Source organism: Palaemon carinicauda, chromosome 35, assembly GCF_036898095.1.
Source record: "Palaemon carinicauda isolate YSFRI2023 chromosome 35, ASM3689809v2, whole genome shotgun sequence".
Classification (NCBI taxonomy): Eukaryota; Metazoa; Arthropoda; class Malacostraca; order Decapoda; family Palaemonidae; genus Palaemon; species Palaemon carinicauda.
In genome coordinates, this window is record NC_090759.1 from 38,483,967 (window position 1) to 38,511,786 (window position 27,820).

At 46.2% G+C, this 27,820-nt stretch overlaps 1 long non-coding RNA gene across 1 annotated transcript in view; it reads left to right on the forward strand.

Annotated features, from left to right (window-relative positions):
• The first annotated feature begins 1,875 nt into the window (after positions 1–1,875).
• Positions 1,876–27,820, forward strand: part of LOC137627418 (uncharacterized) — a 68,205-nt gene continuing 42,260 nt past the window's right edge. The window contains exons 1-2 of the long non-coding RNA XR_011041159.1: positions 1,876–1,953; positions 6,292–6,453. This is a non-coding gene — a long non-coding RNA (uncharacterized lncRNA). The remainder of the gene's footprint in view (positions 1,954–6,291; positions 6,454–27,820) is intronic.

The window sequence follows — 27,820 nt, forward strand, 5'->3', positions numbered from 1 at the left end:
TTTGTAGACTGTGATTTTAAGAAAGGACAGTAATCAATACCACCATTAACTTGTTACTATGAATGCAAAAACTATATGTTAGCAACTGTAGTCTACGCATTTAGTTTTATCATGTGGCTAAGTTGATGTTTGTAACAGTTTTTTTTTATTTAATTTCTTGGATGAGAAAGATGAAATAATATATCAACGTTAAAAGAAGAGAGAGAGAGAGAGAGAGAGAGAGAGAGAGAGAGAGAGATTGATAGATGGATTGTGAGTTATCTGGCATCCTGGAAAAAGAGAGAGAGAGAGAGAGAGAGAGAGAGAGAGAGAGAGAGAGAGAATATATTAGTTACCCTTAAAATATGTTAGTTTTCTTTGAGATTGGGCTTAAGAAAATAAAGACATGCTATTGGGTGACTAAAGTAAGTTTCGATGCCCTCCATTTCTTCTTTGGTATTAGGTAAATTTGTGATGAATTATTCTTTTCGGTGCTAAATTATAAAATTTCTTCTGTAATCTTCGTCAAATGTCTATAAAACTATACTAAGGAACGTATATATTTTCCTGTTGTTTGTTCAGGATTCAAAACGTATTATTTTAAAAACCTCTTCATTCGTCTATTTTTTTTCTTTATATTGTGTTTACTTGCATATATTTCATTACTAAAATGTAGACTAGCCTATTTTTTTAATAAATCCATCTTTTCTTATTTCTAAGTAATTCACTGTATCATTTGCAGTATGATTTTAGTACGAGCGTTGGATTATCGGTTTCATTGTAGTTTATTCCATCTCAATGTAACCTAGGATTCCAAAACATCTAGATGATTATTGGTTGATTAGAAAGTTGATATACGAGTTTTTTTTATCTATAGTTGGGAAAGCATGGTTTGATAATATTAGTAGTTTTTAATGGACTTATATAGTGAAATCAACTGGTTAAAAATGTTATGATAAAGAAGGAGTTTATCTCTTTAGTAATTAATTAACAATACAACTGAATTTAATGTTTAAAAAGAGGTCCATCTTTTAATTATTTAAATATGCAATTGAGGTATTTTTGATGTTCAGATATATATAAAAAGTAAGAATAGAAAATTTTCTTGAAATTCATACTTTTATTTTTTTTAAGTGGTTTATTTGTAAGTCAAGGAAACAATTTATACAAAATGTAGCTAAAGTTCTCCTTAAAAAACTATATTTTGAACAAATATAGCTGAAATACTTATTTAATTCTCAGTGTTTGTGCAAAAGGCCTTACATACATTGGTAGCTTCTTCATTTGACAGAGGAAGATTGAAAAATTGTCCAAATAATAAAGGAATGCTCAGCTTTGCACAATAGATTTGTAAGAGCTGTCATTATTACTTAATCTATAAGTTTACCCTGTTACTGACTCTATTTTCAAAACTATGTTAAAAAACAGGTCTGATCAATTCTATCAGTATAAAGATAAGTGAAATAAAATAATTTTCAGTGATATTTCAAGTAATTTTATATAGTCGTCTCTAAGATACAAATATGTGAGTTATAGAAAATATAACTTGGCCATTCATGGGTCTTTTTAAATCTAATTGCGTTTGAGGACTATCAGTTTGAAGAAGCAAAATGTAAAATGACTCTGTTTTCAAAGCCATGTTGTAAAACAGTGTTGATTAAATCTATCAGTATGAAGAAGAATGAAGTACAATAATTTTCACTGATGTACCAGGTAATTTTATATAGTCGCCTCTAAGATACAAACATCTCAGTTATAGAAAATATAACTTAGCCATTCCTGAGTCTTTTGAAATCGAATTGCGTTTGATGCCTATCAATTTGAAGAAACAAAATGTAAAATTAGTGAATCTTCTCAACTCTCAAGAGGAAAAGAAAGAAGAAGACTAAGACACGCCCCAAGGCTCTTGACACGTTGTCTGCTCTGCATGACGGTTCTGTGTGAAAGCTCGTCTCACGTCTATTTTCTTTAAAAGTAAGTCCTTTTCAGTTGTTTTTATTATATTTAAGGAGAGTTTTAAGTAATTGTGAACAGTAAAAATTGTTTGATTAACCAGGTTTAATGGAAAACTGAATATACGATAGAATCTTAAAATGTCAAAATCATATGGCCTATGGTGTGTCACCAAGGCTAATATTTTCTTTAAAGACACTACCATTGATGTATGAAAATACCTCTTTTGTTAGTTTTCTTGGTATTATGTTTTGTCCTGATGATGTTTACTTCCTTAAAACATTTTTTTTTTTTCATTTTACCATCACCCTACATAACCCCAATAGTAATGGGGTTCCCCAGGTAGGATTGAAGAAACAGGAAATGGAGTTGAAAGGAAAAATATTGATGTCTAAAATATCGGATTCCAACATAATAAGAAAACTAACAAAAAAATGTTAATTTATGTTAAATTAATTTTGTAAAATGAGTGGTGTAGCTAGGAGGGACAAGGGTTGCATTTTTACTGAATGCCCCCCCCCTGCCCCCCTACAAAGTTGGGTAAGAAAATAAAAACAAGTATATATTTTAAACAATAACTCCACAAACTCATTGCCCCATCCCCCAAATCTCTAGCTACGTCCCTATGTGAAACGACACCTGTGGAGTGACTGCGGCAGAGGTAACTTGCTCGATCAGTATTCTCCCGAGCAACATTTCTGCATAATTAACATGCTCCGATCTCAAGCGTCATGATATGTTAGTTCGTTCATTCGTCCACATTACCCGGAATATATATCCAAGAGGGGCTCTTGATGAGGCTCCCAAACATGTGTCTACATTTTAGTAATTTTTTCTCCGCCGTGGCTCGCTTTGCCCGTAAAAAGCATATCACTAATGATTTGCTGTTGCAAGCTATGTCGATGCGCAGTGCATGCCAGCTGCTTGAGTTACTATTTAAGGTATCATGATTACCAAAAATGTTCTAATAAGCTGACCTAGGATGCTACGGTGTCTTGTACCTTTATTAGTCGTAGTCTGTGTTTCTGGTTGACGGGTTGCAGTAGCACTGGAATGACCAGCAGTTAGAGAAGGCACTGTGGAAGTGTTTAGGGTTTAGTCTTACGAACTTGATGGATTAATGCATTTGACACTTTCTCTTGGAAGAACACAGAGATTGCATAAAAAATGGGTTTCTGAATTGTGTGAATTAAGGCTTATTGTGTAGAAACTATCTAATTTAATGTTATGATCTTAAAATATTTTATTTTGATCGTTATTACTTCTCTTGTAATTGATTTAAATGTTTCCTTTCCTCACTGGGCTACCTTGCTTTCACTTATAGCATCATGCTTTTCTAACTATGGTTGTAGCTTGGCTAGTAATGATGATAATTTACAATCCTTACAAGTGTCACTCATGAGACTTATGACTGAAATTATTTATTTGAAATGAGTTGCCAAAGGACACTTCTTTTTATAAATTTCATCACTCCCAAAAAGCTGTTGATGAATATATATCTAGAATCTGTTTGGGTAATATGAAATGTCTCAGTCAAATCGTCAGAGATAGAGATGGTTAAAGTGTTATGATAGTGTAACCAGGTCTTGATACTAAAACACGTACTTTGAAAACTGCCAAAACCACTAGCCAATAGTAATGCATTTATAAGAGGTGCTACGTTCTCATTGGTGCACAGTACTCAGTGGGTGCGAGCTACTGCGTATGTAGGTGAAAACTGTCACGGTGCGCAATGGGGAAGAGTCGTGGTAAGTGGAAACAAATGTGCGAATGTAACGAGTTTCTCATCTGAACAAGGGGAACATTTTGGAAAATATCAAACTTATCATAATCAATTTTATTTTTTTTCCGCACTTATTATGCATTTGCACAGATAATGTTTCATTTTCTTGTGGTTTACCCAAGAAAAATATAAACTAGAACGTTGTAGGTGGGTGAAGATCAATGAAATTTACAGTAATGAAGAAAAGTGTTCACGCTTGTGTACAGTACTTATAGGTACTGTACTCAGAACTGATTTGGGGGGTCTAGTGTATGTAGTTGCTTGGGACAGGCATAAACAATCCTATTACTTGTCAAATCTATTTTCTCTAAGGGAAAAATGTTCACCATTGGGTGAAATTTGATATTTTAAAGCTAGTTTTACGGTTGAAAATATTGTAAATTAGTGTTACCTTGCCATGAGTGAAGTCGGTAAATGTCTAGGAGAAGGCCGCACCCGTTTTTCAATTATTAACGACGAAAAATGGCAAAAAACAACCAGATTATTGTTGCACAGTGCATAGAAACATGAGGAAATGAATAAAAAAGAAACTAAGACTTACCTCTTACACACAAAATGTAAGCATAAACCTACTACTACAATTATGGGGGACCCCAGTGGGAAGCGGGGTTTTTGGGTGGGGGGAGGATGAGAAAAGTGATTTTTCGGGGCACTACCGAACCTAATACAACCAACCAACCTACCCTGGGGGCCTGTACCCCTACCTAGACCTACCGGGGGGTGGGGGGGGGGCTCTGCCCCCCCCTGCGACCCCCCCTTAAGGCCACAGTGATTTTCAGGGCACCACCGAACCTAATACACCCACCTAACCTAGCCTAATAGCCCTGTACCCCTACGGGGGGGGGGGGGTTGCTCTGCCCCCCTGCGACCCCCCCTTAAGGACACTACCTAACACATCCATCAAACCAAATCCAAAGTGATGGTACTGCTGTATACATTGTTATACTATCACCATTATAATATACTCCATAAATTAATGAAGCTTACCTTAACCTGTTGGTTGATAAAGATGTGCTGCTGCTTTGAGGGAAACGTGAAGCCGTTGCAAGGTTCCCTGACATGCAGGACAATTTTTAATTTGTAAAATTAAATTGTCTCTCTGGCACAAATCCACAAGTTTTTTGATTTTCCCCGAATAGGCTAAAACAAATTCACCGTAACTTAAGAAACAGTCGGCACAAGAAACGGGAATTTCAATTTCTTGTGCAATATCAGATGACGTGCTTGCTACGGCCTCCATGTCTAGGAACGAAATAAAATGGCTGGGTAAGAAAATGTATTGTCGCACTGTGATGGGTAAGAAAATGTATTGTCGCACTGTGATTTGCCAAACGTGAAGACGTCATTGGGAAAGAAAATGTATTGTCGCACTGTGATTGGCCAAACGTGAAGACGTCATTGGGAAAGAAAGTGTATTGTCGCACTGTGATTGGCCAAACGTGAAGACGTCATAGTGGACTAGTTTGTCTGCGGATTATAGTGGTTACAGGGCTCATTTGAGCAAAAATAAGACGCAGTCAACAATAACAACAGACTTGGAAAAATCTGGGAGGAAGACAAGAGTAGCGTGAGTTTGATCGTCGATATTTCGACTATTATTGATTTTCACTAAATTATCTCACTGGTATACCATTATATACATACATTCCTACATATTCTAGTAAAAATTAATTGAATATCAGTGATATCTTCATGCGGCCCTCTCCTAGACATTAACCGTGAAGTCTGTTAGGGAGCAACATAAACATAAGGCTGAGACTTAGTCTTAGGGTAACCTAAGGATGTGATGGCCCAAGGGCTCGGGTGCAGGGGTAGGTAGGTAGGAGGCTGAGGATAAAGTTCCTAGGTTAGGTTAGGTGATCGTCTTGTATTTGTGTCATGTTAACCAAGAGGAAAGTAGCCACTAAACAATTAGAGTGCAGTAGTTAACCCTTTGAGCAAAGTAGAATTGTTTGGTAATCTAAGTTTTGTAAGGCATATGTGGAAAGAGGAGAATATGTAAAGAATAGGGCAAACTATGCAGTGCTTGTGTATTCAGAGAAAAAAGTATTAAGATTTGCTTTTGAGTAGGAAATCACAAATTTTTAAAAAAGTAATTTGTATTTTTCCTTACTATGCAAACGAGTTCTTTTGTTTTAAGTTTCTTAGTTTCAGATTTAAGGTCAATGTGAGAGCTTGGTTGTAACAGCCATATCCAGCTTTGCTGAAAGTCCTATTAAAGAAATCAGGTTAGGAAAAATACATAAGTGTATTTAAATTTTTATTCAATGCATGAAGGTACACCATTCTGGCACCTTCGCTCATTAGACAGGAGAAACCCTTTCACATAGAGTAATTATTAGAAGACTAATACATTTCCCTCAAAGGGTGTAAACATAAGGATGAAAAAAGACAGAATCCAGAGGAGTTTAAGCAATAAGAATATGTAGGTTTACAAAATCATGTCAGGCAATTTTCTAATGTTTAAAGTTATCATACAGTACTTACAAGAAGATAGGTGGTAACGTGTATCAATCATCTTACAATGCTGTGTTGTATTTATCATTAACATTTTCTTGTAAACTACTTCATTCCAGTCAGACTGCACATGTAGGCGGGGTTCAGTTCACAAGAGAGCACCAAACCTTTGCTCCCTGGATGCGTATGGAAAAAGACACCCAAGAAGGGAGGACGCAAGAGGAGACGTATTTGATGGATGGACGGAAGAAGCAGGAGAAGATGTCTTGGAGGAATAGATGGTATGTAGATGGGGAATTGGTGTAAAGGTAAAATAAAGGGGACATCTCATAAATGACAGTACTGTAGTTAGGGTCTTGATTTGATGTCCTGAAGAGCTTAGAGATGATGATGTGCTACTGTATTTACTGATGTTGAGGTTTGTATCAGAAGGCTGAGCAGTCTCTGGTAAGCTGTGGTATAGGGATTTCATCTGTATTGTGTGGGAAATTAGATTGTATATTTATCTAAAAAATTGTCTTCAACCATATGTGAAAGTAAGAGGCTGCTATTTTGAGACTCACTCGTTAGAATTAATGGCAAACTTTTCTTTTTAAAAACATACAGCACCTCCCCAAAATTATATTTTTAAACATAAGACTTACCCGGTAGTTATATATATAGCTTACGTCCCCGACGTCAACGGCAGAAAATTCGAAACTCGCGCCAATCACCGATTGGACAGCCAGGTGTACCACCCCTGCGCCCTAGCGAGGTACCTAGGAACCATTCCAGGAACCCTCTTATATTCCCTGCCGTGCTAGCGGCAAGATGTTGGATTTTTCACTCGCTGTAACCTGTATTTGTTCCGTGACCGAAATACAAACCACGCTATTTACAAAGGGTATTACTTTTAGCGCAGCTGAAATGACGAGCCAATAGTTTTTAACGAGGGTTAATTACCCCCGCGCTAGTTAGCGGGGGGTGGGGAAGGGTAGCTTGCTACCCCTCCCCCCTCCACACACCGGTGACTTGCTTCACTTCACTTTTGGCTCGGCGGTGATCAGACGTGTCTGTTCATCGCCTTCGTGACAGCCTTTAATTTTCTTCTTTTTCTTTTCAGCTTGTGTGATTGGTTGGAAGTTGACCTTCAGTTATTTTCTTTTATTTAATATGCGTACATGCCCTGGAGTTGCCGGCCGTCCTTGTGGGACTTTCATGTCGGACGTGATTACGGATCCTCACACACTCTGCCCTCAATGTCGGGGCCGACGGTGCGACCAGGATAACATGTGCCGTGAGTGCAGGGAGTGGTCTGCCTCCCAGTGGGAGAGGTTTGGCCGTCGGCGTAAGAAGAAGTCCAAGAGAGACCGTTCTCCTCCAGGGTTAGCCTTGAAGGAGGAAGGTTCTCGGGACTCTTCTTCCGCCGCCAAAACCTCCTCCGAAGCTCCCCCTCGTCCGCCTCCTAAGGAGAGTCGTCCGAGTGGGAGCGCAGGCCCTTGTTCTGTTTCCCTACCTTCGGTGGGGGGAGAGGGCGTCGCCTCCCATAGCGAGGCGGTTCCCCCTCCTCCTCCGGGGGAGGTTATTGATAATAATGCCTTATCCAGTGATGATCTTTTACAGATTTGGTCGTCCCTGGGGCTTAAGGGCTTGCCCTCCAGGGTCGCTCTTATTGACCTTGTCTCGTTGGGGGCCGCTGTTAAACAGTCGCCGGTGGTAGCGGAGGTAGACCCTCTGTCTATTGTCGACGTCGTGGTGACAGAGGCCTCCGACGTGGCTGGGCCTTCCGACGCAGGTGCTGTTGCTGGTGATGGTGCTCTAGGCTCTCCTCCTCCTTCCGTGCATCCTTCGAAGGGGGAAGTAAGTCCTTCGGTCTCGACTGCTGCCCAGCTTCCTTCTGAGGGAAGTGTTTTGACGGAGACTCCCCTTCGGAGGACCGATGGTCCCGACGATCTCCCCCGAGGCCGCCTCCGCCGTAAGGCTCACCGCCCTCTACGCCACAAGGGCCTCCCTTCCCCTTACAGGGGGACTAAGAGGCGCCTTTTTGGGTCTTCGTCCTCCGGGGGGGACTCTCCTCGTCAGCCTCAACCGACTGCTCCGCCCTCCTTGAACCTCTCTGCAGACCGCTCACCATCTCCTGCCGGATCTTCGCCTTCTGGAGAACTCGTCACCCGATGGGCAACGGTCCCTTCGGGGCTAAGGGATTCTTCCCTTACGCGAGCAGGGCTAGCGCACAAGCGCTCTCCTGCTCGCCAGCGATCTCCTGCTCGCCGGCGATCTCCTGCTCGTCGACGATCTCCTGCTCGCCAAGACTCTCCTGCTCGCCGACGCTTACCTGCTCGTCGGCTCTCTCCTGATGTTCGCCCCCCTCGCCAGCGCTCTCCTGCTCGTCGGCTCTCTTTCGAGCGTCAGCGCTCATTTGAGGACCATCGCCCTGCGGTCTCTGACCACCCTTTAGTTCCTGCTGAACTCCCTGCTCACCATCCACCTGGTCCTGTGGCTACGCAACATCGTGCTGCGCGTGTGTCAGAAACACATGTTCGCCAACGCGCCAGCGATCTTCCCGTTCCTGCTCGTGAACGCGCCGCACCACCTGTCCTCTCACAGGACACGCGTCGACCTTCTGCTCGCCAGCGATCACCTACACATGCTGCTCGCCATCACACGACCCTGCATGATCGCCCGCTTACGCATGCTGCTCCTCATCGCACTACCCTGAACGATCGCCCTCCTGCGGATGCTGATCACCATCGCACCCTTTCACGCGATCATTCACCTGCGCATGCTGCTCGCCATCGCACAACCCTGCACGATCGCCCGCTTACGCATGCTGCTCCTCATCGCACAACCCTGAACGATCGCCCTCCTGCGGATGCTGATCACCATCGCACCCTTTCACGCGATCATTCACCTGCGCATGCTGCTCGCCATCGCACAACCCTGCACGATCGCCCGCTTACGCATGCTGCTCCTCATCGCTCAACCCTGAACGATCGCCCTCCTGCGGATGCTGATCACCATCGCACCCTTTCACGCGATCATTCACCTGCGCATGCTGCTCGCCATCGCACAACCCTGCACGATCGCCCGCTTACGCATGCTGCTCCTCATCGCACAACCCTGAACGACCGCCCTCTTGCGGATGCTGATCACCATCGCACCCTATCACGCGATCATTCACCTACACATGCTGCTCGCCATCGCTTACCATCACGCGGTCATTATCGCCAGCGATCTTCTTCACCTACGCGGCAGCACGATCCCTCGCCGTCGCGCCATCGCTTGCGTTCGTCGCCTCGGACACGTGTTCATTTACCTGCCCACCCTCACGCCCACTCGCCTGCGCGCCCGCGCGATCGCTCGCCTGCGCTCCCGCGCGACCGCTCGCATGCGCTCCCGCGCGACCGCTCGCCTGTGCGCCCGCGCGACCATTCGCCTTTGCGCGACCGTTCGCCCTCGCGCGACCATAGTTCGCTGCGAATTCCACAGCCGGTGGTAGCAGCAGGGACGCGTGCTCCTAGACGGCACTCGGGATCACCTCCATCCAAGCACAGGTTGGTATTGCAGGACGAAGACAGGTCAGTACAGCATTATTCCCCACCTTCTTTTCAGGCAGGTACCGTCGTGTCCACTCCAAAGGATCGCCCGATCCCTTTCACCTTAGCGAGGATTTCGGACTCTGTGTCCTTTGAGCAGCAGACTTGGTTTGGTCCGCTGGCACGGGCGTTAGTGAGGGTTATGAAACCAGCACTCGCCGGCCAGGGTAACAAACCAGCGGCTGTCTCTCCTACGCTGAAGAGAAAGAGAGGAGTGGACTTCGTGGTGACTTCCCCCAGGGCGAAGTTGGTTCCCAAGAGATCGGTCTCGAGGGTCCCCTCTCCTGCACGAGTACTCTCTCCTTCTCCCGTGGACGAGGCCTTTCCGTCCTCAGGTGAGTCCAGTGGGGCGGTAGTCTTCCCCTCGGCACCAGGGGTGGAGACTTCGCTTCAGGCAGGAGAATCGTCTCGTGAGGAAGGGGCCCCTCGAACCTCGTTGTTGGGATCCTGTATCCCTCCCAGGAGGGAACCCAAGGATTCCAAGACCATCCCTAAATCCTCTGCAAGGATTCGTCAGGAACCCACGACTACCCAGGGGAATGTCCACGTATCACCCCAGGAAGAGATTCCTGTGGCAGGAGACTTAGCTGCCAGCCCGCAGGGAGGAGAACAGCAAGAGTCCGAACATGCCTTCTGGCAGGTCCTAAGCCTGATAAGGCAACTTAACAGTCTTACGGATCCAGTCATCCCCCCCCGTGAAGGCAAAGACACGATTCTGGATGAAGTGTTTGACGTTCGGAAGGCCCCTAAGACCAGTGCAGCTCTGCCCTGGTCTCGGGGCTGAAGAGTGCCAGAGCTAGGGCCAATGCTCAGCTCGCACTTCTTGCCTCCTCCAGTCGTTCCACTGCCGGGAACAAACTCATCCCTCCTCCTCGCCTTCAGCAGAGGAGGTATTTCGAGATCCTGGGTGAGCACAACCTCGCTCTTCCTCTCCATCACTCTGTGGAGGAGCTGGCGAAGGGAGTTCCCCTGGAGAAACTCTCTGCCCGGCAGGTGTCGTTCTCGGCGGCAGAGATCCTTAACCACGAGAAGGTCGCTAAGTGTGCCATGCAGGCCACTTCGTGGCTGGACTTCTGGTTAGGATCTCTGGGCATCCTATTGCGATCGGAGGACTTGTCCAAGGAGACCAATAGGAAGGCCCTTGAGACCTTCTTGCTCTCGGGCACCCGCTCCATCGAGTTTTTGGCGCACCAGGTTACCACCCTGTGGGCCAACTCGGTGTTGAAGCGTCGCGATGCTGTGTCCGAGAGATTCCATCCGAAGGTCCCCGCCGTAGATGTGTGTAGGCTCCGACATGCCTCCCTCCTGGGGTAGAGCCTGTTTGAGCCTCAAGACTTGGAGCGAACGGCTGAGAGGTGGAGGAAATCCAGCACGGACTCCCTCCTCCACAGGGCCTTTACAACTCGGCCCTATAAGCCTCCAGCCCCGCCACAACAGCAGCAACAGCCTTGTAAGGCTCCCAAACAGGCACGGGCAGCTAAGAAAGTGGTGTCTAAGCCCCAGCCCTTTCCAGCCAAGGTCAAGAGGGGCGGTAAGTCCTCCAGGGGAGGCAAGACTTCTAGGGGTGGCGGCCGCGGCCGCAAGCCCTAGGGGTGGCAGTCCCCCTGTGTGTCCACCTGTGGGGGGATGCCTTCAGCGTTGCGTCCGCAGGTGGCAACATCACGGGGCCGATGCTTGGACGGTCTCAGTGATCGGCCAAGGTTATCGCGTCCCGTTCACGTCATCTCAACCTCCCCTGACAGCGAATCCAGTGTCGTTGAGCTCCTATGCCATGGGATCGACAAAGGGGCTGGCCCTTCAGGCCGAAGTCGAGACCATGTTCGAGAAGGGTGCTCTCCAGGAGGTCGTGGACGGCTCTCCAGGCTTCTTCAGTCGACTCTTTCTTGTAAAGAAGGCTATTGGAGGCTGGAGACTCGTCATCGATCTCTCGGCTCTGAACAGGTTTGTCAAACAAACCCGGTTCAGCATGGAGACAGCAGACACGGTCAGACTTGCGGTGAGACCACAAGACTTCATGTGTACACTGGATCTAAAGGATGCGTACTTCCAGATCCCAATCCATCCGTCTTCCAGGAAGTACCTGAGATTCTGCCTAGACAACAAGATCTACCAGTTCAAGGTGCTGTGTTTCGGTCTCTCCACAGCTCCTCAGGTGTTCACCAGTGTTCACCCTGATTTCGACTTGGGCGCACAGGAACGGCATTCGTCTCCTTCGTTACCTAGACGATTGGCTGATCCTAGCAGACTCGGAGTCGACCCTTCTTCGACACCGAGACAGGCTTCTAGATCTTTGCCAGGATCTGGGGATCGTGGTAAACCTCGAGAAGTCCTCTCTGCATCCGTCCCAACGACTGGTTTATCTAGGCATGCTAATAGACACCAATCTCCACAAAGCCTTTCCATCAGACGACCGGATAGCAAGGCTGAGGAGGGTGGCGGAACCTTTCCTCAGGCGAAAAGAACTCCCCGCCCAATCGTGGTTGCGTCTCTTAGGCCACCTATCCTCCCTGGCCCGTCTGGTTCCAAACAGCCGCCTCAGGATGAGATCCCTTCAATGGCGGCTCAAGTCCCGGTGGAATCAAGGATCCGATTCCCCGGACATTCTGATCCCAATGGGGTCTCTGGAACAGACGGACTTGCGGTGGTGGCTGGCCGACGAGAACCTGCGAAAGGGAGTGAGTCTTCTCGTCCTCCCCCCGGAATTGACTCTGTTTTCGGACGCGTCAAAAGAAGGGTGGGGGGCGCACGTTCTGAACCAGAGGGCCTCAGGCCTTTGGTCAGAATCAGAAAAGTGCCTACACATCAACCTGCTAGAATTGAAGGCCGTCTTTCTGGCCCTTCAACAGTTCCAACGGTTCCTGGCGGGTCACTCCGTGGTGGTGATGAGCGACAACACCACGGTAGTGGCTTATATCAACAAGCAGGGAGGCACTTTTTCGCAACAGCTATCCCATCTTGCAGTAGAGACTCTGAGGTGGACCGAAACCCACTCGATAACACTATCAGCTCGCTTCATTCCTGGCAAGAGGAATGTGCTCGCCGACAGTCTGAGCAGGGCTTCGCAGATAGTGAGTACCGAGTGGTCTTTGGATCCTCAGATAGCCAACAAAGTCCTGACTTTGTGGGGTTCCGCGACGGTGGACTTGTTTGCGACAGCCTTGAACTTCAAGCTGCCCCTGTACTGCTCACCAGTCCCGGACCCCAAGGCACTCTGGCAAGATGCTTTCCAGCAACGGTGGGACAACATCGACGTGTACGCCTTCCCACCATTCTGTCTGATGAGAAGGGTGCTCAACAGGACCAGACTATCGGTCAACTGTTCCATGACTCTAGTAGCTCCGCTATGGCATCACGCGGAATGGTTTCCGGACCTTCTGCAACTCCTGACGGAACTCCCAAGGGAGCTTCCTCCACGACACGAGCTTCTCAGACAACCCCACTCCGGTGTCCCTCACAGGGCCGTAGCCTCGCTTCGGCTTCACGCCTGGAGACTATCCAGCGTCTCCTCGCGGAGAGAGGCTTTTCGCAACAGGTTGCGGAGAGAATGTCTCGGCACCTGCGAAGGTCCTCTGAGGGAGTCTACCAAGCGAAGTGGAGAGTCTTTTGTGGTTGGTGTCGTGGAAGGGGTATCTCTCCACTCGATGCCACTATTCCAGCAATAGCGGACTTCCTTGTGTATCTGCGAGAAGAAATGCGCCTTTCTGTCTCGGCAGTGAAAGGCTATCGCTCAGCCTTAAGCTTGGCCTTCAGATTGAAGGGCGTGGATATTTCTTCATCGCTAGAACTCTCTTTACTCATACGTAGCTATGAGCTTACCTGCCCCCAGTCGGAAGTGAGACCCCCTCCTTGGAACGTGGTTCGAGTCCTCAGGTCTCTCAAGAGACCTCCCTTCGAGCCATTACGCCAGGCCTCCGATCGCCACCTGTCTTGGAAGACGGCTTTCCTACTCGCCTTGGCCTCGGCCAAGCGAGTTAGTGAACTTCATGGTCTCTCGTACGACATCGCCCATTCAAGGGGATGGGGGGAGGTAACGTTCAGGTTCGTTCCTGAGTTTGTGGCCAAGACTCAGAATCCTGGAGTGCCGGATCCTCGGTTCGACTCTTTCAGGATCGCGAGTCTCCGTTCTGTAACAAACGACCCAGACCAGCTGCTACTATGCCCAGTGAGGTGTCTGAGGTACTACTTGAAGAGAACGGCTGCAATCCGTCCTCATGTGCGAGCTTTGTTTGTGAGCACAGGCAGGACAAAGAGGAGGGTCACCAGGAACACCATCTCTGCTTGGATTCGAAGGGTTATCCATCATGCCCTGAATCCTGACCCTCCTCCGTCACGTCGCCCTCGGGCCCACGATGTCAGGGGTATTGCTACATCCCTGGCCTTCAAGAGAAACTTCTCTGTGACGCAGGTACTTCAAGCTGGGGTCTGGAAGCGTCAAACGACCTTCACAGCCCACTACCTGCAAGACGTGACCCACCAGGAGCCTTGATACGTTCTCTATCGGCCCTGTGGTGGCTGCACAACAGCTGGTCTAACCTCAGGCTCCTTTTGGACAAGTAGCAGTAGGTTGAGGGCGTTGTTACCCGGTCTTAGTCTGTGTGAATGAAAGAGTATGTCTGACCCTTGCTTCTTTCTTCATTCTCCCCTCTCTTGGGGAAGCAGCATCCTGGTCCTCGCATAGCTGACCTCGACCTCTGCAGGTAACCCATGCTTCTTTGTGCTCCTAGTATTAAGCTTAATACTGTTGCGTCTCCCATACCCTGACGAGGTGGTATGGGGAACGTCCTATCCTAGAATTCCTATCTGAAGGTCTCAAGGTCAACTTCATAGGACGAGTCACACTCTCCTCCTCACACTACTTATGTAGGCCACTCGTTCCTAGCGATGCTAGGAACCTGTGAGGTACAGGGGCTCCCTCTCTCTAGTGCTGCTCACTGAGGGATCGAGCCCCCGGGCAAGCCGAAGTCAGTAAGGCTGGGGACTTTCCACCCTTCCTAAGGGGTAAGTCGCCCTTTGTAAATAGCGTGGTTTGTATTTCGGTTACGGAACAAATGACAAATTCGAAGATAATTTGTATTTTTCCTAACCATACAAACCTTAGCTATTTACACATATGTGCCCGCCATCCCTGACCCCCAAGTCAAGTCCTACCTCTAAGTGAAGTGAAGCAAGTCACCGGTGTGTGGAGGGGGGAGGGGTAGCAAGCTACCCTTCCCCACCCCCCGCTAACTAGCGCGGGGGTAATTAACCCTCGTTAAAAACTATTGGCTCGTCATTTCAGCTGCGCTAAAAGTAATACCCTTTGTAAATAGCTAAGGTTTGTATGGTTAGGAAAAATACAAATTATCTTCGAATTTGTCATATTACAGTTATTTTGGTGATGTACAATTTATTTTTAACCTTCGCTGATTGGATTTTGTTTTTACTGAGTGTTAGTGCTTTAACTAAGTTTGTATCTTAACAGAGGTAGGAATGGGAGTTTTTTCCCCCTACTGTAAAACTAACGAACCTACTCTTTAAACATGATGGCGGAGATCGTTCCACCATCTCTATGACGTCACAATCGTGTGATGTAAGCAACATAGTACTACGTTATATGTTGCGTAATCATTTTCTTTGCTTTTTCTTGTAAATAATGAAAAGGAAGTCTAACTTATAATAAGTATTTAACTTTTAATATAAAAGATTATATTAATTTTTAAGAAAATATTTGTCTTTTTAGTATTCGTTATTTAAATCATCGATACTATTTTCAAAGATTAAATAGAACTAGCGTATTGTTAATTTTCGCTGCGTAGTCCTCATGAAAATACGATGCAGTTCCAACAATTCTTGATATCGTTGTTTATTTTCTTTCGATGTTGGGATTCTAGTATTATTCGTATATAGTATTCACATATATGTTCCAATTGTAAAGTGTAGCAATCCACTATTTTGGAAACCCTTAAGATTTAAGGGTTGTTTACATAGATATATATACGTTATTGCGATATCTGTTCATTTTAATAATAACAAATCACTATTTTTGGGAACCTTTAAGAATTAAGGGTTGTTTACATTTATTTATATATGTTATTCCTATATCTGTTCATTTGAATCGTATAACATGTAACTTTCCCGGTAGTTGTATATAACTACCGGGTGAGTATGTATAACATTTATCTTTACCGGTAGTTATATGTAACTACCGGGTAAGTGTGTTCAAACATTTATTTACAATGTAAATATCACGGTAATATTTTATAAAAAATATTTTGTTACAATTTTATATAGCAAGAACTAGAAATGATTTTGCATTCTCATTCAAGCCCTTGGCAGTAGAGAAAGATCTATCACAACGGGCAGGACTAGTTTTGGTCTTTAGTGTAAGAGTTTAAAAGTGCAAGTTTCAGCGCTAAATTAGTGCAGTGAATTTATTCGGCACAGTGGACGTTTTTTCCTAGCCTTAGACCTCTTCCAAGCTCCCCAACCCCTGGGAGAAGGAATGTCGATCGGCCAAAGGAAACGAGAGGCGTTAGCTCACGAGCAGACGTCCTCTCGAGCGTTCCCGTTGACATTTCCAAGAATGCTTGCCCTTGCCATGGGAAAGCAAAGAGCGTTGGATGTTAAGCTACTAATATTGCTGTTAGAGTCTTGCATTGCATCACATTTGCTGATGATAGCAATACTATAATGCTTACGAACCAACATAGACACGGTTTTTATTCCTGAGCGCCAGTCGGCCATGAGAACCCTCTGATGAACCGAACGCGCCGAGTGACGTAATGAAGATCATTTTACGCTCGGCGCTAAGTCTTTCAGGACGCTCGGCGCCACGTCTTTCAGGACAATCGGCGCCTCGTCTTTCAGGACGCTTGGCGCCACGTCTTTCAGGACAATCGGCGCCTCGTCGTTCAGTACGCTCGGCGCCACGTCTTTCAGGACGTTTGGCGCCACGTCTTTCAGGACGATCGTAGTCTATCAGGATGCTCGGCACCTCGTCTTTCAGGACGTTCGGCGCCACGTCTTACAAGATCTTTGTCAGTAGAAGACATTGGTGATCACTTTTCTCCTGTTGAATTTGAGATTCTCAGGAGGAGAAGATCCTTATTCCTTTCGTCCTTCAGTTGATTTAGAAACTCATGAAAGTTTTTATGATTAGTTTCCAAATTATTTTATGCCTGTTGAATCACGTTCGCCACCCTCTGAATTTACACGTGGTCATAAATGAAGCTTTAAGGATGATGGGAGACTGTATATAGAGTCTCGGAAGGACCAAGGAGAGACAGCTTTCTTTTTTCCTCTGAATAGCCTGGCCTCTAGATCTTGTATCTGGGGTACGAGATTATTTTTATTATTATCTCTAGCCAAGCTACAACCCTAGTTGGAAAAGTGAGATGCTTTAAGCCCAAGGGCTCCAATAAGTAAAAATAGCCCAGTGAGGAAAGGAAATAAGGAGTTAAATAAAGGATGAGGATAATTTAACAATAAATCATTCTAAAAAACAGTAACAACGTCTAAAACATATGTCATATAGGGTGGAGGTCTAGCCACGTCAAGGTCGAGGACCTTGTGGCAGCCCCACAGAGACTGTTACAGCCCCCTGGGTGGATTGCTGAGTCTCTCAAGGAATTCAGGTAAATGAGGCATATAAGCCCATGAAGCCAGATTCCTTATCAGGTATTCCGGGATAGCAAAGGTGGAGGTCTAACCATGTTAAGGTCGAGGACCTTGTGGCAGCCCCACAGAGATTTTTTTCAGCCCCCTGGGTGGATCACTGAGTCTCTTAAGGATTCCAGACAATGGGGCAGGATAACATTGAGGTCCGTGCTATTCCTAAAGGATGGATGCGAAATCTTTTTCCTAGTGAAACCTCCTTTGTTAGTATCTCTGATAAGACCTCTCTGCAAAGCAATCTTTGCAACATCAAATGTCTCTCTTTTGGGAGAGGGAGGCTTTTATCCGGTCCTGGATGTAACTGCTCTCAATGCCTTCGTTCAGAAGTCAAAGTTCTCCATGGAGACATTGAAATCATGAACTATTTAAAGTCTCATGTCAGCCTGGTCACAAGGCAAAGCAGAGTATGACTGTTTTCGCCTTCAGACAGTAGAGCCAGACTACATAACTTCTGGCAATCTTGGGAGAAGAGGGGAGCAGACCTTTGGTCAGTACATCTTCTGAAGGAGGATTACAATTTCATTTCATAGGGAAACCTCCTTTAATTTTAGCTCCATTAGATCTCTCTCCCAGTTCTAGAGAGGAGTTTAAGAGGCAGGCTTTGCAATTAAACATTTGCTAATGTAGCAGAATACTGCACTCAAGAGACATCAGAGCCTCCCTGTATCTGGATGATTGACTTATCAGAGCTCTTTCTTACGATCTTCATGAAGGATTTTCAGATAACTTTGAACCTCATTCAGAAGAATTGCGTATTCCTGTCAACAAGACGAGTCTCTTCTGACACCAGGACGCTTAGCACCACGTCTTATAGGACGTTCGGTGTCTTGCTCTGTTAACCTCTCGACGCCACGTCTTACAGGAAGCTTGGCGCCACACCTTCCAGGATGTTCGGTGCCATGTCTCACAGGACGCTCAGCTTCACGTCTTACAGGAAGCTCGGCTTCACGTCTTACAGGATGCTCGGAGCCTCGTCTTACAGGAAGCTCGGCGCCACGTCTTACAGGACGCTTGGCGCCTCGTCTTTCAGGACGCTCTGCACCACGTCTTTCAGGACACTCGGCACCACGTCTTTCAGGACGCTCGGCTCCACGTTTTACAGGAAGCTCGGCGCCACGTCTTACAGGACGCTCGGTGCCCTGTCTTTCAGGACACTCGACGTCGGAGATCTAGAAGGAGGCATGACATTAAACATGAGAATCTCGGACTTCGTGGTGACACATGTCGAATCGAATGTCGAGATCAAGGACGTCTTAGTTCCGATCTCTTGATCACAAAAGTTTTTTGTCGAGCGTCTAGCCTTAGTACAACGCGGCGACATAGGCGGTGATCTGGGTTTCCTTGACGCCAGGAGTCAGGACCTTAATAGATGTATCCTGATAAACACGTCACTAGTTCCGTTAGATCTTCTGACACCATCACAGAAAATACTTTATCTAAGGATGGTGATTCAGAGTCAAGTTTATTCTCTCCATTTCAACCTCAATCATTTTGGGACAAGGAGAAGGTCTTGAGTCGATATGTATCTCTTTTAGGATGCCATAAGAAGTTGCCTTCAGTGGTGGTTCGATCCAGTCAAACTTCCAGAAGGTCACCCCTTTTGAACAGAGGATCTTAGACCTTGTGTAGTGTCTCGTCACCTCGGATTCGGGGTGGGACCAACACTAGACAGTTGGAAGCTTTGGGACTTTGGACAGAGGATCAGAGGAGCTTCCTCATCACCCAAAAGAACTGTTGGCAGTCCAGTTGGCTCTCAAAAAGCTTTGAAGGATCAGTTTGGAACAAAGTGGTGCAGGTCTATGCCGATCACACCACAGACTTGGCTTTCATTGCCAAGCAAGACGGAACCCACTCGAGGTTCCTTTACGGGACTGAGAGGAGTCTTCTCATCTGGGCTTAGGAGAATATTTTCCTTCTAACAAGGTTCTTTCAAAAAGAGAAGAATGTATGGCAGAACACTCTCAGCTGGAGAATGGACACTCCATCGAGAAATCTGCCAGAATCTGTGGCGACTTTGGTGTCGTTCTTGTATAGTCCTTCGTGATTTAACAGACAAAGAGACTAGAAACTTACTGCTCTCCAGTGCCAGATCTCGAAGCAGTCCACATAGACGCTTCCCTGTTAGTCTGGTCCAATCTGGATGTGTACGATTTCCTCGGTCTATTTCCTTTACAAGGTGACACAAAACTTTGTGTCGCACGAAGGGACCAGGTGACCTTAGTGGCCGCCTTTTGGCCATCAAGAGGATGGTTCACAAAGATACTGGAATGGATGGTGGACTCTCCTAGAAGTCTTCCATTAAGAGTAGTTTTACTCAACCTCTCTTGGAAAGTTACCTTTCTAGTCTCCAAGCTCTTCTTCTAGCTACCTTCAACCTTTTGAAACCTCACAGGAATAGAGGTTTTTGAAAGAGGCAGCTAAGTCTTTTACAAGAGCAATAAGAACTTCTACCATCAGGATTTATCAATCCAAATGGGAGGCTTTAGAGAATGGTGCAGAGTCAACTCTGTTTTCTCTTCCAGTATCTCTACAACTCAGATTGCTGACTTCCTGTTTTACCTTAGAAGGAAGCTCATTTGTTCATCCTCTTCCATGAAGGGATACAGGTGTTTGTTAGCGACTGTTGTCAGACACAGTATCTTGGACCTTTCGATTGATGAAGTCCTACAGGAATTTCTCAACTTGTTTGTAACATCAAACAACCAGGATTCACCAGCTTGGATCCTGGACTCAATCCTGAAGTTCCTTATGAGTGACAAACTTGAGCACTTGCTTTCATCTTCATTTTAAGGACCTCTCGATGAAAACTATTTTTCTTGTTAGTCTTGTGACATCTAAAAGAATCTGTCAATTAATACGTTTTAGTAAAACGTTGGCTTTCGAGATAACGAAGCTATCTGCTCATTGCAGTTAGGCTTTCTCGCCAGGAAAGACCGCCTTTCTCAACCTTGACCTAAGGCTTTTGAGTTTCCAAATTTTTCGGATATGGTTGGCGAGGAGTTGGAGAGAGTCCTGTGTCCAGTAAGAACCCTGAAGTTCTACCCAGGCAGTATGAAAGGGTTACGAGGCAAGTCGAAAGCTCTTTGGTGCTAGATTAAGAAGCCCTCGTTTTTCAGATGTCAAGAATGTCCTTTCATTCTTCATCAGACTCTTATAAGAGAGGCTCATACACATTACAGTGAGACTGGCCTAGAGTTTCTAAGGTCAAGACGCATGAGGTTAGTACTATAACAACTTGAATGACCTTCAAGCAGAAGAGATTGTGGTGGAGCATTATGGACACAACCTTTTGGAGGAATAAATCTGTGTTCACTTCACACTATTTTAATCGTGTCCAGACTCTTTATGAGGACTGCTACATTCTGGGACCATTCGTGATAGCGAGTGTAGTAGTGGGTGAAGGATCCACCACTACGTTCCCATAATCCCAATAACCTTTTCTTCTCTTGGAACTTTTATTTGTTTTTATGGTTGTTTGTGGAGACTGTGTCAGTCTTCCAAAATCATTGATTTTAGTCAGGTGGTCAATTTTGTTCCTTGAAGAGCGCCCGGAACTGGTTATTGGAGGAGGTTATGTCATAATGAGGTATATACACCGGTTTGACAGTCCCTAGGGATCTTCAGCCCCCTGGGAGGATCGCTGGATCTCATAAGGCTAGCAGACATAATGAGACAGAATGATTGAAGTCAGCTTCCTTATCAGGTACGAACCCTTAAGTTTGTTTTAATAACTCTTGAGAAAAATTCCAGATACACTAGCTGTCTCTAACCCTCCACCAAAGGTGTTAATCAGCTATATATATATAACTACCGGGTAAGTCTTATGTTTAAAAATGGTATTTTCATTATAAAATAAATTTTTGAACATACTTACCCGGTAGTTATATATAATTAAAGCCCCACCCTCCTAAGAGACTAGAGGCATGGAATATATGAGGGTTCCTGTAATGGTTCCTAGGTACCTCGCTAGGGCGCAGGGGTGGTACACCTGGCTGTCCAATCGGTGATTGGCGCGAGTTTCGAATTTTCTGCCGTTGACGTCGGGGACGTAAGCTATATATATAACTACCGGGTAAGTATGTTCAAAAATTTATTTTATAATGAAAATACCATTTTTTTTCCATCACTAATTGCAAACCATTTCGCTCATCATACGGAATGTACTTTCGGCCAAGCTGGAAACTAGCCATAAGACATTTAGCGAGGCATAACCACCCACTGCTAGTTAGGGGGCTAGGGGTTAGTACTGGCTACCCCATATACACACACACACCCACACACATACACGTATTATATCGGCCCCTTTGCTTTGACTGTTTCGTTCTAGAATTTTGACTTTTCTCATTCTGGAGTTCGTGTGTGTTGGGGTTCCCGTCTTGTGGGCTTGCTCTCCCTTGAAGGTCGTAAATGCGGCAACTTTTTTCGGCTTCTGACATGGTTCCCCATTCCGTTTGTCCAGCATGCACTCTCTCTCTCTTTGTATTGTCTGGAGTGACCATCCTCCCAATGGGTGAGATTGGTAGGCAGCAAAGAGGAATTCTAAAGAGATTCTTCTCCCTTGGGTCCTTCCTCGAAGGTGAAGAAACCCTGACTTCCATCTCCATTGGCACGATCTCTCCACTCTTGACTGCTCTCTCGTTCTCCTCTGGAGGACGGTCGAGTAAGATTTATGGCCGCTCTAAAGCTAGTATCAATAGAGCTCTCACGCCCCGCGAACAACCCGCAGGTGCGGACATAGTCGCTTTCCTTAGCGAAGCGATGGTATCCACCACTGGGGGGGTCTCTCCCATGCAACTCCTTCCATCCTTTGGGCTTTCGGGTCTCCCCACTAAAGAATGGTTCGTCGAGAGTACTACAGTTAAGGGCTCGGCGGGAGTGCATATCTGCCTCCGTAAAGAATACCCACGGTTATCCTTTCTGAGAATCTAGAGGTAATGTATCAACAGTTTTCTCATGCCCTTGTCGGCAGCCCTCTTTGCCTTCGTTCCTCCTAATGCTGGAGTACGAGGGCAACGGTACTTTTCATAGTTAGCAGTCAGGGTTTTTCCCTTGCTCCCCCTAATGCTGGAGTATGAGTGTGACCCAGAAACTCCTTGAATGAAAGCAGTTTCAACTGGTACTTCTCGGAGTTACCAGTTAGGGTTTCTCCCTCGTTCCGTCTTAATACTGGAGTACAAGAGTAGCCTAGAAATTGCTTGAACGGAAGCAGTTTCAACCGGTGCTCCTTGGAGTTACCAGTCAGGGTTTTCTCCCTCGTTCCTCCTAATGCTAGAGTATGAGGGTGACCCCAAAACTGCTTGAACGAATGCAGTTTCAACTGGTGCTCCTCTTGAGTTAATAGTCAGGGTTTTTTTCCTCGTTCCACCTGAAACTGGAGTATGAGAGTAACCTAGGAACTGGCTGCGGCTATGTTTCACAGGCAACTCTTGATACTGATCTTCAACTTATGCACAATTCATAGATGGTAAGCAGTGACTGCTGGCTAGAGGTCTGCCTCCAGGTACTGGACAACTTCCCCTTCCAAGGGATGGTAACCTCCACCAGGTGTTGGGTAATTTTCTCTTCCGATGGAGAGTTATCCTCCACCAGCCACTATCTAGCAGTCTTCCTGCTTGTGGGGAGGAATGCGGACAGGGGCAACAGGGGTTGGTCTCTTTTCCCGCCAGCGGGAGAGACTGCCTTCCCTCCGTACCCTCAGGGTACAAAATAAGTCATTAGTAGCCTGCTGAACACTTGTGGTCGCCGTCTGTCCCGTCGACAAGTCTCGTAGGCTTAAGGGTTATTGCCGATATCGTGCCTTTGGGCTCAACAAAGCTCATGGAACTTCATGAGGCCAAGCCCTTCGGAACCTGTGCCTCAGGGTTTCAACTTTGTACGAGGGAAATATTGCTGTTCTTAATGTGGTGAAAGGGTTTATGTATCGCCACGATCAGCAAAGCTGTACTAGTAGGGTCTCCATACTAGGTTGGTTTGCTGTGAGTCATACTTAAGCTTCTTATTTAAGATAGTTTTTTAACTTTCTGAGTGAGGATACCTTAATGCGGTGAAAGGGTTTACGTATCGCCATGATCAGCAAAGCTGTACTAGTCAGGGCCTCCCATACTAGGTTAGTTTGCTGAGCCATCATACAAAAATCTCCCCCGTCACCAATCCGCAGTGGCCAGCGTGGTGAGGAAAACTGGCCAACGCCAGAGATAAATTGACATGTCTGAGGCCTTGGTCCTTCAATGGACTAGAAACAGCTGCAATTGTTGTTGTTTGCTATATTCTTTTTATCACTTTAAAGTATTGCAGTTGCTGTATCAAAGCAAAATGTTCATGTGAGCTGAAGCTTATAGGGGTTATCACATATCTTGGTGTGTAAGTTGACTTTTTAGCCTCCAAAATCATCCCTAAATCAAAGGTCAACTTCATCTTCATCTTCACTCTCATGGAGCAGATCATCCTCTGTGCTATCCATTGCAATGGAAATACCACTTTTTTTTTTTTCTTTTTTCAATGACTTACTATGCTTTGTTTTCACATTATCGTATGACTTTATCACAAACTCGCACAAAACACGCAATGAAGTAAGAACATACGTTTTGCCTTTTGTAAATGATTTTTAAACATGAAACTTACCTGCTGGTTATATAAGAATGGCTAGTCCCTGACACTCCGGCAGAACTATTCAAAACTCACGGCTATCGCAGATATGCTAGGTGTACACTAGCGCCCTGGTGGACTACAGGTAGAACTAATCCAACTCATTCAGATTTTCTCTGCCGGCCATACTGGCCAGAACGTTGAAAATTCACTCGCTATTTACATTCAATTGGACGGTTTATTTGGTGATGTATTGTCTTTTTGTTGTTGGCTTTCGCTTTAGTGATTTCCTTTTCAAATTTTCTTGAAATCTTTATTATTTTGGGGTTATTTAGTTATTTTGACCTTTGTTATTGTTTAATTTTCTCTTGTCACTTTTCAATATGGCCGACCCCTCCCCTGAATATAGGAAGTGTAGTAAGGGTTGTCAGACTCGCCTTCCTAAAGGTTCTGTTGATCCGCACACAATTTGTTTTAAATGTAGGGGAAAATCGTGTGCTTATGGGGATCAGTGTGAAGAATGTTCTTCGTTAACGGAAAGTCAGTGGGTAGCTTATGAGCGTTATACTCAGAAATTAGAGAGAGATAGGATTAGACGTAGTTCTTCCCGTTCTGTGGATTTATCTGTGTCTGATGTCATCAATCCTATTTCTTCCCCCGTAGTGGTAGATCAAGAGCCTAAAGAACCTACGATGAGGGAGATGTTGTCCGCAATTCAAGCTCTCGGTGTGAGGGTTGAATCTCTAGCGGCGGACAAAAAAAAAATTGTCAGAAATTAATTTACTTAAAGGTGGTCGTACTAGTGATCAATCAAGTGTTAAAAGTTTGACGAATGTGTTAAGTGTTGTGGAGGGCGCGCCTGCGCGATCCTGTCGTTCGCCTAGCCTAAGACCTCTGTCAAGCTCCCGGAAAGGGAGAAGTTATGTCGAAGGGCGAAAGGGAACGTGAGGCTTCATCAATTGCGTAGACGTTCCCTCGGGTGATCCTGCTGCCGTAGCTCAGGTCGCTCACCCTCACCATAGAAAAAGTGAGGTTAGTGCTTTGTCTCCTCCTTCAGATGAAGGGTCACGTGACGATATGTGGCGTAAAGCCTCTTGACCGATTAAGAGGAAAGTTCAGTCAGTGGAACAGCGGCACGTTTCCTCTCCGCAACAGCCAGGCTGTAGTCATTGGGAGACACCTGAACATTTTCAGTCCCTTGACGAGTGTTCGACTGCGAAGCGCTCAAATGTGGGTTCCGATGGAGATAGAGTAATTTATTCGGGTGCGGAGTTGATATCTGGTTCGGGTCTGACGGTTCATGCTCCTCCTCTCCCTTCAGACTGGTATTCTTCTCCCGAAAGGGGTGAACGATTGGAGAGCGATGAAGAGGGCGAATTCGCTGTAGAAAAGGCTGCGCGATTATCGCCTCAAGGTGATGCAAAGTGGTCTATGTTGTTGGACATGAAACAGCAGCTCTCGTCGATGATGCAGTCTTATCGACCGGTTGTTGGCAGTGCGGCTGGGCGTCAGTCTTCCGTGGTAGACCCGTTGTTGCACAGGCGGCCTGTAGTCTCTGGGGCTGACATGATACCGCACAGGCGGTCTCCCAGTTTCACTACTCAGCGGCAGGTTGAAGTAGATTTGTCTCGGCAGAGCCCTGTTTCACAACATCTATTAAAAGCGCATACAGCCGATCGTCAGTCCAAGCGTGATGACGTTCACCAAATAGCGGAGCGAACCGCGAAGAGGCAGGATGGGAGCAGGCGCGAGGCGGAGCGTCAGCGGCAGCAGCAAGCGGAACCTGAGCGGCAGCAGCAAGCGGAACCTGAGCGGCAGCGTGTCGAAGCTCAGAAGTTAATTGATGAAGGCACGGAGCATCAGCGACAGCGCCAGGCAGGCGCCAAGCGTCAGCGTGATGACGCACGCCAGTCGAGTCATGAATGGGCGGACTGTCAGGGCAAGTATCATGTTAGCGCGGCGCAGCAGGACGCGGGGGAGCAGCAGCGCCAGCTAGATTCTTCCTATAGTAAAACCAATCGTGACAGCAAACGCAAGGAGAGTGGCTGTCAATTGGATGTGGATATGGAACAACGCAAGCGCGCCCATGTTGCCACTGATGCGCCTCTACAGGAAGGTCAACGTTTTGATCAAAGCACAGCTCCAGTCACTGATTTGTTGGAGGAAGATCTGGATGAGGTTCTCTCTCAGGAGGAACAATTGGATATCATCTCTGAGGGAGAAGAGGAGAGACCACCTCAACATTCGGTGGACTTCAAAAAGCTAATGCTAGTCTTCTCAGAATTATTTCCAGACAGTTTTACACCAGTTGCTCCGCGATCTCCCCCTTCTGAATTTACCTTAGGTAAAGCAGCAAAGACATCCTTTTATACAAAAATAGTACTTTCCCGCTCTTCTAGGAGAGCATTGAAATTAATGGGAGCATGGATGGATTCAAGGAAAGTTCTGGGCAAGACTTGCTTTGCTTTTCCACCAGCCAAGTTAGCTTCTAAGTCGAACGTTTGGTATGAGACGGGGGAGGTCTTGGGTTTGAGAGTTCCGGCGTCTGTGCAGGGAGACTTCTCAAACCTGGTGGACTCTTCCCGTCGCCTGGCCATGAGGAAGACTAAAGTGTGGTGGTCAATGTCGGAGTTTGAACATCTCTTGAAAGGATTGTTCAGGGCTTTTGAGGTATTTAATTTGCTTGACTGGTCACTGGGAGCCTTAAGCAGAAAAGTAATCGAAATGAAGGACACACACACAAGTAATCTTATCCAGCTTATGTCTTATATGGACAGGGCAGTTAGGGATGGTTCTAACGAGCTGGCTGCCCTGTTTACTGCAGGGGTTATAAAGAGGAGAGCAACTTTGTGTTCCTTCCTCTCTGTGGGGGTCACTCCATGTCAGAGATCGGAGTTGCTTTTTGCGCCCATGTCTTTGGCTCTTTTTCCGCAGGACTTAGTGAAGGAAGTGGCTGCAAATTTGACTCGGAAGGCTACTCAGGATTTGGTTACTAAAACAGCCAGTAAGGTTTTGCTTATGTCCTTCTCTTCTCGTAGAACTAAGGAGGGGACATCATATTCTCATTCTGCTCAGCCCTTTCGAGGCAAACCTGCAGGGAGAAGTAATTTCAAACCGTAAGCAAGGAAGTCAAAGAAAAGAGGAGCCAAGCCCAGTCGAGGCAGGGTCTGACTGCTCTCCCCTTCAAGCAGCAGTGGGAGCCAGGCTAAACTACTTCTGGCAGGCCTGGGAGAAGAAGGGAGCGGACCCTTGGTCCGTACGTCTTCTAAAGGAAGGATACAAGATTCCTTTCTTATCAAAACCACCTTTAGCCGCAGATCCTGTGGATCTTTCGCCCAAGTACAAGAGAGAACCAAAGAGGCAAGCCATGCAGCTTTAGGTATCGCTTCTGCTGGAAAAGAGAGCGATAGAGAGGGTGCGGGACTTGGAGTCTCCAGGGTTTTACAACTGCTTGTTGCTAGTTCCCAAGAGTTCAGGGGAATGGAGACCAGTTCTGGATGTAAGCACCCTCAACTGCTACATCCAGAACTCGAAATTCACCATGGAGACTCAGAAGACTGTGCTGGCAGCAGTGAGGAAAGGCGACTGGATGATGGTATCATTGGACCTCCAGGACGCTTATTTCCATGTTCTGATACATCCAAGCTGCAGACGTTACCTGAAGTTCGTATACGGGAAGGACGTCTTCCAGTTTCGAGCCCTATGTTTCGGCCTCTGCACAGCTCCTCTGATTTTCACGAAACTAATGATGAATGTGGCGAGCATGCTGCACTCGAGAGGCATCAGTGCCTCCCTGTACTTGGACGATTGGCTGATAAGAGCTCCCTTGGTCGAT